General features: G+C 38.7%; 1 protein-coding gene across 1 annotated transcript in view; it reads right to left on the reverse strand.

The window, feature by feature from the left end:
* Positions 1-17614, reverse strand: part of arhgef17 (Rho guanine nucleotide exchange factor (GEF) 17) — a 52205-nt gene that overhangs the window by 29010 nt on the left and 5581 nt on the right. The window lies entirely within an intron of this gene.

Below are 17614 nucleotides of genomic sequence, written 5' to 3' on the forward strand. Positions count from 1 at the left end.
ATTGAATTTATTACTTTTATTTGTTAAAATTAGGCTTTGTATTGACATTTATATACATTTCTTAGTAAGTACTGTATATGTATTGTATAAAGGTGAAACCAAATGACAAATTTACCAAAAAAGTTTGCACCTTTTCCAATTCATGTCAATGCAACGCCCGGGTGTCCAAATACTTTTGTCCATGCATCTTCTGAATGAACACGCGCTGATTTACTGTCACTATATTTTACTGTGACAGGAGAGTTGCGTGAGCGATGGAGGAAGAAGACAAAAGCAGACCGCGAGTCTAAGTTCTGTTATTGGTCCGTCTGTTGCTATGTAACACCGGTTGCCACAGAAACATGTGAATGGACGACAAAGCATGAATGAGAGACGAGAGCGGGTCAGAGACACTGAGAGAGAGAGAGAGAGAGAGAGAGAACAAGAGAGCTGAATCACATGACAGCACATACTGTACACTAAAATATTTCGTTTTACATTAGTACACATGCATGTGTATCCTAAGCATCTGAAAGTCAAAATATACGACTGGTGAGACTAAATATAACATCTATGTACAGACAGCCAAAAAAAGGAGTCTGCAATTTACAAACTATATACAGTAGGAAACAAAGGGTGTTATTATTGTGTATGCTTCTCAGCTGTGATTCAGGGGTTGGGCTGTAGGGGGCGGTGGTTTTCCTGCTAGCTAGAGCCTGGACCAAAAGAGAAGAGTTGCTGACCCGTGTTGCTGTAAGATATAACACTGTTGCAGAAACCAATAAAAGGCTGATCATCATGCCGACTTTACAATATTTCAGAGGTGGGAGCAAGTCGGTGTTTTGGGATGGCTGTGTCTTCCAGCACAATACGTGTGCTTCAGTCCTGAAGTGAAAAATGTGATGAGAAACGAGTATCTTGCCAAATCTTTGAAGCGAAATGTAGAGTTAGGTAACCACTCTTCTGAGATTCATTCATTCATTCATATTCTACCGCTTATCCTCACAAGGGTTGCGGGGGGTGCTGGAGCCTATCCCAGCTGTCTTCGGGTGTGAGGCGGGGTACACCCTGGACTGGTCACCAGCCAATCACAGGGCACATATAGACAAACAACCATTCACACTCACATTTATACCTATGGACAATTTGGAGTAGTCAATTAACCTAGCATGTTTTTTTGGAATGTGGGAGGAAACCGGAGTACCCGGAGAAAACCCATGCACGCATGGGGAGAACATGCAAACACCACACAGAGATGGTGGAATTGAACCCTGGGCTCCTAGCTGTGAGGTCTGCGCGCTAACCACTCGCCCGCCGTGCCGCTGAGTTTGCAAGATAAAAATAGTTTTTCACGTTAGCTGCTACAATAATAATATCGCTGTAGTAGCTGTGGTATTCCCCATGATGCCCTTTGTTAGCTAGCTCAATAACGGGTTTTCTCGCGCTAGAATGCACAGAAAAGAGAAAGAAAAATGAGTTCATGTTTCACGTAAGGATCGTGAATGATGGGCAATTTTTTTTTAAAAGTGCAGTTGCCCTTTAAATCTTTAATTAATTAAGTCAAGTCTCAAGTCAAGACAGATGGAGTCAATCGTGAGCAAGCCACACCCACAGGAAATGCAACTTTACGTTTTTCTTATTTCAACAACACACAGGCTCTCACACAATGCCAATCGCTAATTCATAAAATGCGATTGTTGCTTGCAAATTCCTAACTAATTCGCTATCAAATACATTTTTGTCAACCCGATCACTCGCTTCCAAGATACGTCTTTTACGTTTTTTTTTTTTTTACGCAAGAGGCAAAAAGAGGTGATGATGCAACTCTACAACGAAAAAGAGCATGTTTGGTGCACTTTTAAGCTGAAAAAGTGCATTTTATAAAAGCACAGCCTGCATCATTTCCATTGAAATACTATATGGTCGGCAGCAACCAGGAAGTGAAAAGGCATCTGGCCGTAGTGTACTGTAAGTACGCCCCTGATGCTCCCCGGACATTGGATCAGTTTATAACCGCTCACATGAAACTGTCACATTCCAAAACACAAAACACAGGCACCACGGGGGGTGTTTTTCATCATGCTACAAACATTAACTGCTTTGTCAAAATATTCACTCAAGAGTATCACGCTGGACTTTGACACTCCTTGTAAGCACAATATACTGTACAGACAAATATTTGCCACGAGGACACGTCGCAATATCAATTGTGCTGACTTGATTCAAATATAAAATAAAAATAATTGCAAAATGTACTGAATTGTGGGGTGTTGAGAAAATTCTGCAACATAATCTTCATTGCTAGTTTGTATTAAAGTAAAAAAAAAACTTTTAGGTGTCTCTAATTTGAGTAAATAATAGAAAATTTGTAGCGCAGTGCTGAAGGCAAAAAAAGTAACATATGATTTAGTTTGTTGTTATGATATATTTGTCAACCCTCGCCATTTTCACAGTTTTACTCAATAAATCATCACTGTTTTGTGGTTAAAAACAGCCTTATTTAAGTCAGAAAATTTGCAAATATAATCAAATCGAACATACAGTAAAGTCTCGTTATATCGATATCGGTTAAAACGAATTACTACTTATTACGATACTATTTTCATTTCCTGGCAAATTTCTAGTCTTTTATGATATAATTAGTTCCGTTAGTACGATACCCGGTTATTATGATAATCCGGTTACTACGATGCCCTTTTCATCTCCCGCCAGCCAATTTGGTCTGCTTATATCGATACAAAAGCAGCTTAAATCAATCTTTGCTTAAGGATTTCAATACCAAAAAAGAACACGGCGAACGGCTGCTTCCAGTCAACTTTATTTTTCACACTTCCACCACCAGAGTGCAGCACACACAGCGGAAAACACCCGTCCCTCGCGCCTACCCCTCCGGGTGGCAACACCTTCCCTATCGATAGTTCCGGGGTGAATTATGTTCCGGTAACCGGTAATCACTACAGTGTAAGTTTATTTTTATTTACTGTAGTACAAAATTTATTGTAGTACAAAAGCATGCTAGATACGCACTTTTAATGCAGTTCGGCGCAGGATCGGATATATGGATAGTCCGGTTATATCGGTATTTTTTCCGACTCCCGAGAATATCAATATAACGAGACTTTACTGTATTTTTATTGCCTGAATTAAGAATTTTCAAGCATAAAAATGGCAAATTAAGTAAAACACCAGTCCAGGGTGTACCCTGCCTCTTTCCAAAGTCAGCTGGGATAGGCTCCAGCGTACCTGTGACCTATAGTGAAGTGGCATAGAGAATGGATGTATGGACAAAAATATAAGGCATTCAAATACACATTCAGATGATGAATTGTAGTATTCTACACTGGGTGTCAGTAATGCTATTGTAACATTGATTGCCAGAACAACAGGCTTTTATTGCAGGTTTGAATGATCCACTCGCCAACCTCTCTTTCAGGTCCCTCAGTGATCACGTACATTGAACACATATTGGCTAATATGAGTAAAGGTGATGATAGGGGTGTAATTTCATGTCTGGTGGGCTCTAATAATGTTAAAATCCGTATTTAGAAGGCTGTAAACAGGTTTTCCATACTCTAATTATGAAAATATTAGTATTATTAAATAATGAATCCTACTTTGTGGAAAATTGACTATATCACAACCAGGTCTGGAACCAATTAACAGTGATAAACGAGGGATTACAAAAAATTCACAGGAATTCTGTTTATTTTGTATAGAAATTGTGAAACTATATATTTTCTTTAAACGTTTTTAGATCTTCAGTAGAAAATGAGACCCCGTACTACTCAACATTGTTCTGATATTTGCTTTTAGATGAGATTAAAATAACATTCTATCACTTTTGGGCTTCCCTCTGGTGTGACCCTGTGTGGCCTAATATCCATGATAGCTATTTAAACAGTGCGGCTACAGGACATTTAGTTAATGTGTACCCAAGAGTAAAGCCGGAGAGGAAAGAAAAGCTTTGCACAGAGAGTTCTCTGAAAAGTGGATGTGGAATAAAAGTTTTAAGGCTCGAAAATTGGGGGGTGTAAGCATGCACGAGAGGTGCAATAAGACTAAAAAGTAAACTAAAATGGAAAACGAGGGAAGAAAAAAAAGTAAGAAAATGGATAAAAGAAAAAGAGAAGACCCCCGATTTCAAGCGCTCACCGATGTTTCTCACTCTCTCCTTATATGGCAGTATTGCATGTGAGTGTGTGTGTGTGTGTGTGTGTGTGTGTGTGATATGGGCTCAGTCCCTGTGTTGCTTAAAGAGGGAGTGATTAGATCAGTCAGCGCACTCTCACTAAAATCATATGAAAGTCTCCTATTTGGTGGACCCAATCAACTGCATTCAATAACGGGAAATAATAGTCCTAATTTAGCAGGAACTCATTCCTAACTAAGTTATTTTTAGACTCATTACTGTGAAATTATTAACCTTTTTTGGCCAAAATAGTATGTGACAGACAGAGGTAAGAAATAAGTGAACTTCCCAACCAGCCTGTTTTTGATTCTGGGCTGTCAATTATATCCTAAATGCAACAGAATGGGAGGAGTCATGCAGAATTGTTCAGTTTCCTCTTTATTGCACTTTTGTCACTTCATAATTCCCTCCCAGCTTTGCTCTGATCTGTTTCCCAGAATGTTCTGGCTTGAGCTCAAATGACTGGAATGCAGGAATCCAGGTAGTCTGCAACACACTGAAACTAATGCTACTTCCGTCAGCAGCAGCTTTGTTATAACAAATGCATGTTTTAGGGATGAACGAATCAGCAAAAAAATGTCAGAAGTGGATTCACTCCGCATGCGTCTATGTGTATTGGCTCTATATGAAATTAACGCAAAAACGAGTGAGCATCCTCACCTAATCTAACCTCTTTGTGGTGGCGGTGGCTACACGGACTGCTAGCAGTTAGCAAGCAGACGTAAATATGAATGACACAAATTTAAGTTAAGCCAAATGCCACAGTTCTATACAGTCAATACTTTCTGAGGATTTTAATCGGCGGATCACATACACCTAGTCGTTGGTTGATATTCTGCACTATACGTTGGTAGTGTCTTGTTTGTTTTGTCTGCCTATTGCGTTGCTGTGTGTAGTTGTTTTGACTCCACAGAATGGTGTGTGAGATGGCACCAGGTAATTTATTGGAGTGGGTAGGTAGGTAAATACTTTATTCATCCTCACGGGGAAATTTGCATGTTCCAGCATACTTCGTAGAAGTAGAATATCTTTGAAAAAAAGTACTACATGATTAAAAGACAGAGTAAACCGACTTTAAGGTGCAGTAAGTACTTAAGGCCGGGGTCTCAAACTCAATTTACTTGGGGGCCACTGGAGCTAGGGTCTGGGTGAGACTGGGCCGCATCAGGTTTTCCAAAAAAAAAAAAAAAAACATTTATTAAAAACAGAAAAATGAATAAACTTTGCTTTGGTTTTGATTTTCTACAAGAAAAGCTCTGATAAAACATTCCACTGTTCTAAAATAAAACGGCAAATAATAAAAACTCAAGAAACCACATATAGTTGGTGGGTAGACAAATTATTTTTTTCAGATTAAAATTAACAAAGCATTATTAGACAAAACACGACTATAGTCACATGTATACTTTTTTTATTTACAACATATTGCGCAACTGCAGGGTTTTGAGACACATGCTAACTCGCAAACTAGAGAGCTAGCGACCTAAACGGTAGCCTCCAAGTTATTTCCTTTAAACTTAAAAAGCCAAAAACTTACCACTTCCACACGGATAGGGAGGATAACTATTAACAGTTATTTAACCTTTAACATGAACATTAATCAAACGTAATAATTTTTTCTGGGTACCTGATACCGTACAGCATCCATATCAAATTTCGCGGGCCGCACTAACATTAAACTTTCATATCAAGGCGGGGGCCTCAAACTAGTCAAACTAGTGGGCCGCGTGTTTGAGACCCCTGACTTAAGGCATCTATTCTAATGGTGACTGCTGTTCGAAGAAATACGGTCATTATTTCTTCTTATTTGTGCTTTGGTGTGCAATTAAGGGACACTAACGTAAAAACATTAGTCGCAGGGACACTATTAGGAACTTTTTTTCCCCCAAATGTGAGTATTTGAGACGAGCGAGGTAATACTTCTATGAGCTTGATTCCAGAGTATTGGAATCCCTGATAGTCCTAGCCACTAGTCGGCATTTATACATGGCATCAAAGCCATGACATAAGTGGTATGGCAATGGAAACATACAAATGTAGCATTAAAAAAAAAAACATCTCCTATTTCCTTATCTTGTCAAATTCATTACCCTGTCACATGGATGTACAGAGGCAAATTTTGGGAAAGTTTATTTTCTGGAGAGAACAACATTCCCAGGCCAATACCATTCATCCTTCTATTAATAGAGCTGATGCACCCCTCCCCGCCCCCCCCCCAACCCACAAGAAGCACTTCTCAGAGCAACACACAAGCTTTATTTGCCAAAAATAGGTAAAAACAGGTATTTTCTTTGTGAAAGACTATTATTGTTCTGTGATACCATATTAAGACAGACATATTAGTAACTTTTATGTCTGATTTATGTTCATTGCTGAAACACGTCAGTCCACAAAGCCCTCCTCTGCCACTGAAGACGCTCCTTTAGATCTTTAGTGAGGCTACAGTCTATTATTAAGAAGATAGGAGGTTCTAACCTGCTGTCGTGTAGCTTCCATTTGTCATAACGGGAAGATGGATGATTTGGGAGGTTAATCTTACACTTTTCCAAAGGTTTTCTTGGAAGACATTTCACCTCTTATCAGTTCATGTGCAAAAACTAGGTGGGACACAGTCAGACTAGATAGGACAGCTGTAGTCCGAGAGCCTGGTGCAAGATCCAATTGATTTAAAGATCCACCAACGATGGTCGTTTAGGTGGTATCACCTTTGTGATGATGATCATGGACTCGTCTGAAACCAAGTACGCTATGCCTTGTTTTATTTCTTAGAGGCTAAATGATGTCTTTTAGGAAGTGATGAAAGCACAGTCACTGTCATCGCTTTGTCCGCCAGTCATACTTCTAACTTGCTTCTAACATCTGAAGCAAGTTAGTGAAATACCGGGAATTCGCCTGCTAACTAACAAACAGTCCGGCCTTGGCACAGGTCCGTCCTATACTTACTGCCATTAACCAGTCTAGAGTAGAATGCCATGACGTCATCAAACCTGCAGTGGGATGTGCCTCAACAAGGCATTTCATTGTTGTGAGCATTGATGATTGCGTAGCTAAATACTTAGATAGTTTGGTCACAATCTTTTGCTCAAGGGCTTGATTATATTTAGGTCTTACCGTGCTTCTTACCCCCCGAAAAAAAACAAAACACACACACACACACACACACGGTCCAGGGAGTCTTTTATGGCTGAAGGGCTGTTCACTTTTTCAATGAGATCCAGATGTGGGCGCAGGGGGAGAAAGGATAAAAATAGCATGAGAGGTGAGGGGGACAAAGAAAAGACGAAAAGAGGCGTAGGGGTCAGAAAAGACAACACGGCAACATGGAAACATGTAGAAACACACACACAGAGGTGACATAAGATGCAGACATTAGACTGACGAGGGTGAGCAGACGACTTCGGCTGGAGATGCGAGTTTATTTTGTTTGTCCTCAGAAACACTAGACGCTGTGATGTCACCGCATTCTTACAGCCGCGTACACACACAGCGTCAACACACGCACATACGCGGTCGCTACGGGAAACCAAATGAACACATAAGGGTGGTCGCCATCTTTGGAGTAACATTTATCCCCCCCCCCCCAAAAAAACTATTTTGTTCTTCCTGTGTGTGTGTGTGTGTGTGTTTGCCTCCCCCGAACCACTTCCTGCCCTACCCTTTCGATGTAGACAATTATGGCTCTGGTAAGAGGAGAAATGGCTCCTTAAAAAGGCAGAATATGTGCTGTTATTTCCCTCTGCAGGCAGGAGTTATAGCCAATATGGCATGCTTTACACACGTAAGAAACCATTTTCTTATATATACAGGCAGCAGACGTAAGCACAGGCTGGATTTATAATGATGCTTTCACACACAACAACAACCACAACTACTTATTGCGTTCAAATAACACTCAAACTGCCAGAACGGACATTTATTTCAGGTTTAAATTATCTTACAACGTAGTAATAATGATAATAATAATAATTATTATTACTATCATTATAGTAATAAGAAATAACAATTATATATTATTATTATTATTATTGTTATTATTATAAGAATAAGAAATAATAATCATTATATAATATAATAATAATAATATATAATTATATAATAATTATTATTAATAATAATAATTATTATTATTATATAATTATATAATAATAATTATTATTATTATTACTATCATTGTAATAATAAGAAAGAATAATTATACAATAACAACAACAATAATAATAAGAATTATTATTATTAGTAGTAATAATTATTATTTCTTATTACTATAATGATAGTAATAATAATAATTAATTATTATTATATATTTATAATTATTTCTTATTACTATAATGATAGTAATAATAGTAATAATAGTAATTATTATTATTATTGTTTTTATAACAACATGAGCCACTGTTGGGGCCACAACCCAACCCATTACTATAATAATATATAATATTATAATAATATAATAATATTATAATATATAATAATAATTATTTCTTATTACTATAATGATAGTGATAATAATAATAATAATAATAATAATAATAATAATAAACTGGCATTTATTTCAGGTTTAAATTACCTTACAACAACGTAGTAATAATAATAATAATAATAATAATAATAATAATAATAATAATAATTATATAATTATTATTTCTTATTACTATAATGATAGTAATAATAATAATAATAATAGTAATAATAGTAATTATTATTATTGTTATTATAACAACATGGGCTACTGTTGGGGCCACAACCCACGACAAACTAAAACTCAATTCTAAACCTCTGATGTCACTTCCTGTCCACCACACATCTATCTGCGCCCTTCTAAGGTCCCCCTAGGGAACACATTTACTAATGACACACACAAGAAGGAATTATATTTACGTCTAAAAAACGTATTTTCCGCACTATAAGGTGCCTTTAATTTAAAAAAAATCGACTTAGGTGTGCACCAAGTTCCAAAATCTGTAAAAATGTTGTGCTACTTTGGTAAGCGCTACATTTGGTTGACTGTCAGACCATTTCTCGCTGACACAGGGACGTAAGACGGACACTGGCAGCAATAAAGCAATCAGAGACATTGATGTAATACGTACAGTATGCACGCTTAACCTCCGCCACGACTCGTATTATAGGGGCTGGTATTATATGCTAAGGTCCATATCTCCCAAATATCTCCCAAGCCTATGCACAAGCTCCACACATATGAGTAATTAGCACAGACGCCGACCCAAAATGAGGTTTCCTCGCTGTCCCACCAATATTCTAGACCACTAAATAGGGGATCCCGGGTTGCTATGGCCCTGTCAGAGGGGCTGTATTCACAACATTTGCAACCATTTCACTTGTGGTTGTCAAGTTTAGATTTCGGACCCCAATCTGACCACAGGCATGTTTTATTGGTCCTAACATGGCCAACATCCTGCTGCTTTTTAATCTGACCGGATCAGTTAGCAACATTTGACACTGGACTGACATGTCTCAGGAAAATATGCACTCCATCGACGTTAATTTGACTGGCATCTCATGTCGGAATACTAACACGAAAGCCGAACAATTTCTCTCCCGCTCTCACAATAACATTGGAAAAACCACACGATGCAAACGCCAGCTGGTGAATCAGATGTTAGACGGGGATAAAAAAGCAGAGGCCCGGCTGGAAATAAGAAGGCCATTGAGGAGCGAAGAAGGACTACATTGTTTCAGCAAAGACTGACCCGATTACACATAGGACGCCCCCCCCACCCCAGTACCCCAAGCTAACATTGGGTGATGGGAGCTTTCTTTAAGACCATCAAACATACCTTTGAGACAGCTTTTTTTTTGTTTTTGGTTCTTACAGGTTGGGGTTATCTTCAGCTCTACACTGGAGGACTCACATCTCAGAGATGATGTACAGAAGGAAAAGCAAAAAATGTACACCTTGCACTCCAAAACTACTTCAGTCTTCCTCACTTTCGTTAAAACACACCACTTCCTATTTGGAGTTAAGGTCAGCATTCCTTCAGGCTGACTCAGATGTCGATGAAGACTCATCTCGGGATAAAATCTACATAAAAAGGAAGTAGCAGCAGAAGCAGCACAGTGGGTTCAAACTTCCCAAAGCTTACTATGGAGGTCAAATCACTCCATCCCCGTTCATCTCTGCTCTCAAAATGACATCATTGTAGAATCCAGCCCAATATCAGCTACACCATAAGAAGAACATGTGACAAATAAAGCAAATGTCTTCACACTCCACCTGCCTGAGAAGCTGCTTTAACCTTAGCTGACCTCCAGTCACTCTCCTCCTCTCCTTGGGCTTTGATCCGGGATCCCAGCAGCCATTCAGGAACAGCGCTCCGAGACTTCCACCGTCTCTCGTTCCCATTCCCATTCCCATTTCCGAGAGCTTTTCTCAACTGGCAGCTGGAGCATGATCCAAAGCGACGCACTGATGCCATAGGACAACAACTGTCATGTTTGACTGGATGACAAAAGACAAGTGAGAGGAATAGACTGAAGGGTCCTGTCAACCTACAGTGTGAGTGGGTGCGTGGGTCCAAACGTGCTATCAACGATGCTACAGTTGCACTATTGTTTGAAAGACTGGGCGATGCAGCGTAATATCATTTTGAATTCACATAATATTAGAAACTCTCTCTCACACACACAACAAAGAAACTACTCGTACTGTCTTTTAGAGGAAATTACAATGTATAGTCAGCCCTCATTTATTTTGGTTAATCGGTTCCAGAAGTTAATTTTCGTAAAGTAGGCTTCAAATATTAACAAGCCACCGAGCTAACTAGTTAGGCTTTCCAATTTACTTATTATAAACAATAAAAAGTGTTTCAAACAGAATGGGGAAGAAGAACAAGGGAGCCAATTTCTTACCACTTCCACATCGAATGAGTGAAGAACAGTCTCAGCTAAAAGGTATTGTAATCTAACATCCCGTCTTATCACATTACTGATGCCGATCGACCATAATACTGCATATAACGTCTTTCAATATTGTTTGACTAATAATAGACCATAGTCAATATTTTTTTTTTTCTTGAAAAACTGATTGATATTCGAACCGTGATGGCGCAAGGGACGACTATTACCAGCCTTCACACATCATAAAGGGTGGCTATTTATGGCATAATATATTACCAAATAATAGAATGTGCCTATTTAAACAGTAAAATTAGGTTTATGTGGAAGAACATTTATACTAAATATTGTTTGACTAATAATAGACCACAGTCAATATAGTCAACATTTATTTCTTTTAAGCGGTGGAACTGTGAACTGATTTATGTGATGCACTCAATTGTAATCTGATGCATGTTCAAATGAAATAAAACCATTACCATTTATTTTTCTTGAAAAAATGATTGATATTCGAACCGTGATGGAGCAAGGGACGAGCAGTATCAGTTTTCACACATCATAAAGGGTGGCTATTTATGGCATAATATATTACCAAATAATAGTGCCTATTTAAACAGTAAAATGAGGTTTGCATGGAAGAATATTTATACTATTAGTGAAAAACTACATTTGTGCATATTTGGGGCTAAGCAAACAGGTCTACTATACATTGACTTCATTAGTGTCCATTGTCTAAATGACGCCGACACATCAACACAATGTTTAGCATATGCAGAAATATTCCCGGGCTCCCAAAAGAAGCTGAGATAGCAGCTTGAAAGCTGGAAAAGTGCTGCTTCAGAGGAGACTTTCCTTACATAAGCACAGAGCTCTGTAATTACGCTGGGTGGATCCACACACACTGAGCGAGTTAGAGCGAGACTGGCCAGAGGAGAGCTATTGGGACGGACAGATGCTGATGCGTGCATGCCAATATTATTCAAATGTTCAAAGGCCTGAACTGCTATGAATTTACCGTAGCAAGGCTGGAGTTAAAAGTCCAAATCCAGTGACTATCCTTAAAAGGAAAAGTTCAGACAAGGTCCTCAAAGAATATTACAACTGTCACCATCCAAGAGGCCTTTCCCACAGTTTTTTTTTTTCCTAACTGTGAGAAACCAGATGGAGTGTCATATTGTGATTTGTTTGCAGACGCTGCATGGCAGTAGACTTTGCATCTTTTTTCCAGAAATACTCACGTATTACACTAACTAAACCTCAAAGTTAGACCTAAACTATTACAGATGACAGGGTGTACGATTGTTAATCGATACAAAACTGCAGGAGCACTGTCACTTTTCACGACAAGACAAATCATGTGATAAGAAAAAAAATGAACCACAACAATCTTGGATCGGTACGAGCGGTGTGACGATATGCCGCGGTTACAGTTGAGTGCGTACTTCGGTTTTAAGGTCACGATTTGGCTCATTTTCAGTACAGTCATGGAACAAAATACAATTGTGTCTGAACTTCAGTTACAATGGCGAAGTAATTGTGAAAGTAAAGTGTTTTTACAGTCTTTACAGCAGAGGGGTCTCAAACATGCGGCCTGCGGGACCAGTTTAAGGCCCCCGCCTTGATATGAAAGTTTAATGTTAGTGCGGCCCGTATCATGTACCCGGACAAAATTATTACGTTTGATTAATGTTCATGTTAAAGGTTAAATAACTGTTAATAGTTATCCTCCGTATCCGTGTGGAAGTGGTAAGTTTTTGGCTATTTAAGTTTAAAGGAAATAACTTGAAGGCTACCGTTTAAGTCCCTAGCTCTCTAGTTTGCGAGTTAGCATGTGTCTCAAGACCCTGCAGTTGCGCAATATGTTGTAAAAAAAAAAGAGTATAAATGTGACTATAGTCGTGTTTTGTCATGTCTACAGGGCTCTAATAATGCTTTGTTCATTTTAATCTGAAAAAATAATTTGTCTACCCACCAACTATATGTGGTTTCTTAAGTTTTTATTATTTGCCGTTTTATTATTATTATTATATTTATTTATTTATTACTGATTGATTTTCTTTATTCTTGATTTATTTTTCATCTTATTTTGTGTAGAAAAATAAAAAGTAAGATATTTGAGAACAGTGGAATGTTTTATCAGAGCTTTTCTTGTAGAAAATCAAAACCAAAGCAAAATTTATTAATTTTTCTGTTTTTAATAAATGCGTTTTTTTTTTTTGTTTTTTTTTTGGAAAACCTGATGCGGCTCAGTCTCGCCTAGACCCTAGCTCCAGTGGCCCCCAAGTAAATTGAGTTTGAGACCCCTGCTTTACAGTGTTGTTTGTGGATTCTTTCCTTGCCGTGTGTGTGTGTGACTTAATCCTGTCTTTTTTTATTGGCCTATGGGAGAGTTACGATTGAGCCCTGCCTAGTAACAAGTGGCCGTCCTAACATGATGTAACCAGAGAATTATTTATGCTGTGTGACCTACAACTTGGTCGCACATCAGACGGTAAGAGAGTACTATAGTTTTCCGAGTGTATCTAATGTGGCTTCATTCCAATTCTTCACTAAACACACATTCTTCATGATAAGAATGTGTATACATCTTGAAGAGCTGTAAAGATTTATAGACAAGACAGCAGGTCTGACCTACTTAGCAAGAGGTTGAATACCAATGAAATGACATCAATATTGACAAACTTAGACCCTTATGAAATCAGATGAATCCTTCATTAAATCATCCTGATACACACACACACACACACACACACTCAATGAGTGGAACACAAAATATTATTGCTGTGTCTATCCCAAAAGCAACACATGAGTTCTATCTTGGTCTACCCCCTCCAGTGTAGATATTACATAACACACAGACAAGTGAAGTTGACCATCACTTCCCCAATTGTCTTTCATCTTTTAGTGCTCCTCTTCACCATAACGAGGTGCGCAGAGTGATGAAATCATCAACCCCCCGGGAGGTATTTCATTCCAACTGGGTGGCCTGATAAAAAAAAATAAAGTCCATCCTAAATCCAAAGATATAAACACACAACCTTTAGAGCCAGTCCAAGAGGATGAGGAGCTCTGGTTCTTGTCCTCTTTGAGGGTCTCTTTACATCATTCTTTCCTTCATTAAGACCACAGCATGTTTCTCATACCTGCACTGGCCTTGCGATTCAGAAACGGATGAATAGCCTATGCCAGGGGTCTCAAACATGCGGCCCTCAAACATCATGTACCCAGAAAAAATTATTACGTTTGATTAATGTTCATGTTAAAGGTTAAATAACTGTTAATAGTTATCCTCCCTACCCGTGTGGAAGTGGTAAGATTTTGGCTATTTAAGTTTAAAGGAAATAACTTGAAGGCTACCGTTTAGGTCGCTAGCTCTCTAGTTTGCGAGTTAGCATGTGTCTCAAGACCCTGCAGTTGCGCAATATGTTGTAAATAAAAAGAGTATAAATGTGACTATAGTCGTGTTTTGTCATGTCTACAGGGCTCTAATAATGCTTTGTTCATTTTAATCTGAAAAAAATAATTTGTCTACCCACCAACTATATGTGGTTTCTTAAGTTTTATATAATTTGCCATTTTATTATTATTATTATTATATTTATTTATTACTGATTGATTGATTTTCTTTATTCTTGATCTTATTTTGTGTAGAAAAATAAAAATGAAGATATTTGAGAACAGTGGAATGTTTTATCAGAGCTTTTCTTGTAGAAAATCGGAACCAAAGCAAAGTTTATTCATTTTTCTGTTTTTAATAAATGCGTTTTTTTTTTTTTTTTTTGGAAAACCTGATGCGGCCCAGCCTTGCCCAGACCCTAGCTCCAGTGGCCTCCAGGTAAATTGAGTTTGAGACCCCTGGCCTATGTTTAAGATGTCCCACTCTAATTATGTAATATTTGGAGAACGAACAGTCAGACATGACTTCACCTTTTATGGGAGATACAACTGGAGTCACCATTTATATTGACGTATTGCCCCCTCGACAGGTGACCATAGCCTAGTACTGGGCATGTCTGATATTATCAGACAATATCGGCGTGAAAATGAGATGTCGGATCTTATCATTATTGCATTTTCTGCCAATATTGATATCGGCGCACAAATGAGACCTCATCAGCTCAACCTCGCTTTGAATCTCACAAAAAACACAAGAATCTTTAATTAAAATATTCCCTAATACAAATATGGAAATTTCTGTGAACTGGATCATTCCAGTTCATTCAGTAAAAAAAAAATATTTTGTTCAATTGGTCGTTAGCCTGTGATCACCCCCCTTGTGCATAGACCCGGTACGCCGTGTCGAGTCAGTCCGTTCACTCATGTTTACGTTCATTCCGATTCAACAGCACAACAACAACAACACGTGATGACTAGTGGTGTGTCGGTCATGAACGAACGGGTGAAACTAACTATTCTTTTTTGTGAACGGAATCAACGAGGTCTTGGTCTTTCAGTCTGCTAACCCCACCCACCCACCCACAGAGCATTTGCAAATGAACGGACTGAACGGGTATTTTAGGGGCGGTGACCTTGTTCATTGTGTTCACAAAAAAGAACTAGTTCTTTTGAACTGTTCGTTCATGACCGACACACCACTAAGTAACACACCAAGCTGAAAGTCAACTCTTATTTATGTATTAAATGGCTGATTTACTCTTATGTATAAAGGTGACTAAATGGGTTTTGGTTCCTGTCTAGAGGGCTGGCAATAATGCTACACAAAACAGTCAGACATCAACACAACATAAAACCTACGTTTGCTACAGATGAGTTGGTTGGAGCACAATAGAAAATCTGCAATAATGACAACTTCTGCTTTTGTCGTGGTTGCATATTAACGCAAATAAACATCTGGCATGAGAATTTAATCATATCTGCAGATATCCAAATTCAGGTATATTCAAATATCTGCCAGGATTTAGCCATCAGCTGCATGTGAAAAGCTACTTGCAATCACGTCGCCAGCTTGTATGTTAAATGTTTATATTAAATACTTGGGAAGCATCTGGAGGGCCGGATTCAGAGGCGGATGTGGCCCTCGGGCTGTATTTTGTCCAGACCTGGTCTCGGGCTAATATTAATGAAAACAACAAGCAATAATAAAACATTTGAGTTACAGTTCTTATTCATATGGAACCTTCACCTGTCACAGCGGTCATTAGGATATTCCTTTTGACCAGAGCCGCTTTCTGTGGTTGAATGGAGATGTGTACAATCACGCTTCGCTGCCTCACCTCCCCCCTGTCTCCTCTGTTACGGTTTCATTCTTCAGATCCCTGTCAAATCTAGACTAATCCCTTCATTTTTTAACCGAGCAGAGATTTTTTCTCAGCAGTCTTTTTCTTCAAACTTTGATATTTTGGCTTAGTTTGCTTATGCCAATATATATGACATGATCTCAGTTCACTGCTATGTTCCAGAGAGAGACAGACAGGGTAAAAGAATACCAGATTTATTACAACCTGTACATGTAAAAGTATTTCTTGAGGAAAGACTAAATGAATGAGATGAGAAAAGGTAGCTGGGAGTGAAATAAACCAAACTCTGTTCTCCACAATCCAAACTTTCATCTCCCTCCACTGGCCTCACCGTGTTTTTCTCCATCCACAAATCATGTCTACGCTCTATTTTCAGCCCGCCAAAGTTATTGTTACATTCTGTCCAAATCACACACACACACACACACACACACACATACTGTCATAGTGCAGCAGAGCAGTGATATAAACACTGAATGTTGGGAACAAGGAACTGATATATTCCAGACTGATATGCAAAAACAGGAAACAAAAGAGGAAAAACACTTAACAGACTAGAGGGAGTAGTGCTCATACATGCACACGCTACCCGGTACTACTGGACATCATCAAACACTTCCCTAACCACAACAACTTCCTATTTTCCTAAAAGCCATTTCCTGCTGGCTGAGGTCACTCAACAACGACTGCTACCGTTACTATAGCAACAACTACGGAAGTCAGAGAAAGCCATAATAATTAACATTGTCAACAAGCAAAGCACAAAATAGCTTGAAATGTTTTTGGACAGTTTTATCGTGAATATTATTCAAAGTGTGGCCGACAATTGTTCATTCATTCATTCATTCATTCATTCATTTATTCATTTTCTACCGCTTTTTCCTCATGAGGGTCGCGGGGGGTGCTGGAGCCTATCCCAGCTGTCTTTGGGCGAGAGGCGGGGTACACCCTGGACTGGTGGCCAGCCAATCACAGGGCACATATAGACAAACAACCATTCACACTCACATTCATACCTATGGACAATATGGAGTCGCTAATTAACCTAGCATGAACCGGAATGAACGAGAACATGGCCGAGGGTGGAATCGAACCCTGGTCCTCCTAGCTGTGAGGTCTGCGCGCTAACCACACGACCTCCGTGCCGACGATTGTGCAAAACATAATGGATAAACTACAGTATGAACTATGATGAAAATGCGTCTCTAATCATCTATTGTGAGAGACTCACACCCGTCTGTTCTTATTTTCTCTCCACTATAATTACGATATGCCTTTATTCGTTAATTAATTACTGCATAAAAGCATGTATCCTACGCCAATATAATTATTA

The sequence above is a fragment of the Doryrhamphus excisus genome, linkage group LG8, assembly GCF_037039965.1.
Source record: "Doryrhamphus excisus strain RoL-2023G ecotype Guam linkage group LG8, RoL_Dexc_Guam_v1.1, whole genome shotgun sequence".
NCBI lineage: Eukaryota > Metazoa > Chordata > Actinopteri > Syngnathiformes > Syngnathidae > Doryrhamphus > Doryrhamphus excisus.